Raw genomic sequence first — 4,566 nt, forward strand, 5'->3', positions numbered from 1 at the left:
AACAAGGAAGGGTTCAATCTTCTGGGGTCATGTCTACACGGACTGATATATTTGCTGTTTTTTTTCAGGACAATATCAGTCAAAACAAACCTCCATTTAACCAAATAACTCCATAACTCCAACAGTACTCCTCCGCCCCCATTGCCTTCCACTCTTATCGCTTTAATTAAACATAATTTAAAAGCAACAATGACAATAATGATGATTCTGAATAATAATATAAACAAAACTAACCCACAGCATGTAACATGGAAGATTTGAAAAATAATTATCCAAGTGACCTTCTGTGAGCCTTTTCCACTTCCACTAAACTTAAGAGTTAGAATTTTGAAACGTGCTTCCTGCCTCATTTCCTCCAACACCGAAACACTGGACTTCTGCTCCACAACAAAATGAAGATACAAAGCAGACATACGTCAAAATCAAACATTCAGTTTCATCGGTAGGAATGATATTTTCCTGCAATAGCTCATGAGGAATCCGTGTACCTTCCGTTCAATCCATATCCGTTTGGAAATCAAAACACGAAAAACGAAAAGTGACCTGTTTTTTTAATAATCATCCTCTCATCTACATTATATATTATACTAAAAACACGTTTTTATCAATTTTTAATCACAATTCATGACCAGGATATCAAATATGAGAATAATGGCCTAAATGTTGATTTTGAAAAATACATGTTTCAATTTAGTGAAAGAAGTGCGTGCGTGTGTGTGCGCGCGCGCCCAGAGGCGAACTTAACCATTGCACAAAGGTAGGCAATTGCCTTGGGTCTCATAATCATCTAATAAATGTTTGTTTAACTCTGCATTCATTAATCACCGATTACGTGTGGACGTCAGCATCGCACTGGGAACTGAGGGACACACCCTACATTATTGATAATGTTATTGATACTCGTGATCAGCTGAAGGCTGTTACATAGGCCTACTCCGCGAGAAGAAAGAACAAAGTTATTGGTGACAGAGCTGCGAGAAGAAAATTACGTCATTTTCTTCTCTCAGCTCTTGTTTAGCTGTTCTCGCAGCTTGTTCTCGACACATCACCCGGGCCGAACTTTCTTCTCGCAGCTTGTCCGAGAACTATTGTGTGATTGGTCAGTCTGAAGTCAATGAGGAAAGCGAAGTGAAATCAGCTGGCGCTTCTGAGTAAATTACCATGGTAACAATGCGCCGCGGTGAGGAGTTCGGCAGTTGAGTTCTCGTGAAGTATGTAATGTCAGACCAGAAAGAACTTCTCGCAGCTCTGTCACCGAGAACTTTGTTCTTTCTTCTCGCGGAGTATGTAACAGCCTTGAGGCATGAGCCCCAGTGCAGACAGCTGCATATGAAAGCATTTTTATTGGTTAGGTCCACGAGTGAAAATTGCGTCTGAGGCGATCGTCCTCTCTGTCTCTCTTTTTTCCCTGTCTTCACTTCACCTGCCGAGTCAAAGTGGGCAATCGCCCAGTGTAAGGGGCGCGCGAGCGCGCGCGCGCGTGTGCGTGTGTGTGTGCGTGTCGAGGAAAGAAGAAACTTGTCTAGGCTATATGTTGTCCACGTTTAGGCTATAGGCCATTTTAATTGAGCTTTTTGTAAAATAAGGCACTTGATGGTAGCCTATGACAGACTATGACATAGCAGCCTTTGGCAGTCAGCCAAAATATGTTTCGCCCTCAATAGTGGTTTGTCCCGTTTTGATCTGGATCAACAGCTGTTTGTCTGTCGCTGTTTAGATCATGCCTGGTTTCCTCTGAGCAGTACAGTTCGGCACGGTTCGGCAGGGTTACCCTACTGGATCTGCCATGCGTTTCCACTACCGACAAGAGGCTTTAGCCTTCTTAAAAGACGGAGATAGCCACGGTCAGAAAACACTCTGGGTCAGAGCCATCACGGCGCTAGCCGCGCATAGCTCGTGGCATTGTGGCAGCGGGATACAGTTTAACCCACTGATTAATATAAATTATTATTTGGAACTTAAAAAATGAAAATGCACATGTTTTACATTTTCTGTTTGTCTCCTTTCCCATTTTTGTATGTAAAGGGCGACATGGAAAATAAACAATAAGAAATGGCAATCAATTCATGTTTTACAGGCATATTTTGAATAAAACAATTTTTTTTAAACGAAACAAATATTTAAAAAATGAAATCAAACAGTTTTTTTCGTTTTTCGTGTTTTAATTTCCAAACGGATATGGATTGAACGGAAGGTACACGGATTATGAGGCTTGCCGACTTGAAAATACATATAGCACACACCATAATACTACATGTTGGTAATAGTGTTAACACAATGTCAAGCCAGTGGTCAAGCTGGGTTTGCAGTGAGAAGAGACTCACTAAAACTCTGTGATCAGGAACATTTGAATGTCTTCCTGTACACAAAGGATTAAGCTGGGAACACACCGCACTGGCCGCGCAGCGAGATTACATACAAAGTCAATGTACTAGCGCGTGGCCGCGCGTCCACCCAATAATCGGCGTCCAGCGGCCGGCGGCGGGGGCTTGCGCGGCGCGTGGCCGCGCCTCATGAGAGGCGCGTGAATCGGGAGCGCGGCCATTAGCGGTGCATAGAAATTGTGTCATCGAAGGAGCGTGAATCGAAGGCTTGTGCGGCGAGCACGGCGCCGCAGAAAAAGATGAAAATTTTCATCTTTTTCTGCAGCGCCGCTGGGCGCCGCGCCTCCACAGCCAATCAGCGTTGAGATTGCCCGGTGGCGGTGGTCTGCAAGACGAGGTGGGCGTGTGGAGTGAGGACATTGGGCTTCCAATACATTCTGCAAATATGTGTATTTTGCATCTGTTTAGCTGTTGGTTGTACTTTAGCCAAGGTAGAGCCGGTTAGCATAGTGAAACTCAACCAGCTGTGTGCTGCTCCTGAGGATAATATGAACCCAAAGTTGATGGCAGTGTCCGTGTGGAATTCCATATAGTACAGCGAAGCACCGGTGTTGTCCTCCGTCAGCCGGCACACTTTCACTTTCAGGTAGGCTGATGTCTGCCTTTATTTGTGCTGCTGAGCACACACTGCTGTTGTTAATGTGTTTAGTATGTTGCTGAATTGCTGTTAATGTGTGTGTATTTGCGATCGGGGTGCGTGTTCAGGCTGTTTTAATGATATTTGTGACAAGACTGCCGCTGGTTACACAGTGAACCTACATCTGTATTTTTTGGCACAGCTGGACCATGTTATTGTTGTTGTTGCACCGTAAGTGTGACAGGTCTGATCTCGGCGTCGGCGTCAGGAATATATGGCCCAATATGATCAAGCGGCGAGCCTCCTGCTGTCACGCGGCCAACCGCTGCCTACGATGAGGCGGCGGTTGGCCGCGGCGGCGACTGCGGTGAACATGGCCCAATATGACCAAGCGGCGAACCTCCTGCATTCACGCGGCCAACCGCCGCAGGCGGCCAATGCGGTGTGTTCCCAGCTTTATCGTCAATTATGAGACACGTACACTGTCACTGAACAGTTGGATGTGGACATACATCACCTTTCTAGTCTTGTTCATTTTTCATAGCCAGGGTGTCTTTGAACACATCGTAGTGCCCGTGTATGTGTGGTTTTCCAAGAAACAATAATTGAATAAATGTTGCCATTGAAAGTACTAAGGTTCTGTCTTTCAATCACTAAAATTATTAAACTATAATATTGTGTGAGCTTCTCCGAGAGATGAAAAAGTTCAGAATGTGTATTCAGAGTGTTTAATCATGCAGCACATGGACTAACATGATAAAGTGCCACTCCAACATTTCTCCACCACTGTCATTCAACCCAGGGCCGCCGCACCCCAAACATTTTTTTTTTTATAATTCTTTTTTTTTTTTTTTTTTTTTAATTAAAAAGGAAAAAGAGATGGTCCGGGGGCCCCCCAAAATATATATTTTTTTAAAAGTTCATGATAATCATTACATTACAAAAAATATATAAATTAGTTATGAACAGGCCCATCGTTGTTTTTTCTTAATTGTGTAACCTATCCAGGGGTGTATTACTGCACAGGCACACCGGGCACAGGCCCAAAGGCTCAGGGGGGCCCTCAGCCAGAGATACTGATAGTAACTTTTCATGTTCCATAGTCAAAGAGCTCAGACACTGATGTCAATAACAGGGTCCAAAAAGGAATAGCCTAAATATAAGTACTCATTAAAATGTAACAAGATAGAAATCATCATGGGCCCCTCAACTAGTAGGGGAGAAATACAAAAGCAAGTTAAAAACAACAGCATTAGTAGCTCTGTCTAAGGGGGTTGAAGCCCCCCTCACACATACACAAATAAGCTTTATATGTGTGAATTCTAAATTGTTCATATCCACCCTTTATCTGTTGAAATGGGCCCCTCCATCATAGAACATGGATCTGCAGACCAATCTACTGTTTTTACAGTTGCAGAGTAAAGAGTGCTGTTTAAGAAAAATCTGAAAAATAATGTTCCTTCTGCATCTCAGGATTTGATATCTCTATAGCCTCTAAAATGTCCTCTCAAAGTGCACCAGATTGATGCATTTTACTTTAAAAAGGTAAAAAAAATTCTGGGGGAGCATACCCCCGGACCACCCAACAAGGTACAGGGTCCCTCC

The sequence above is a fragment of the Ammodytes marinus genome (assembly GCF_949987685.1).
Source record: "Ammodytes marinus genome assembly, chromosome: 2".
NCBI classification, from domain to species: Eukaryota; Metazoa; Chordata; class Actinopteri; order Uranoscopiformes; family Ammodytidae; genus Ammodytes; species Ammodytes marinus.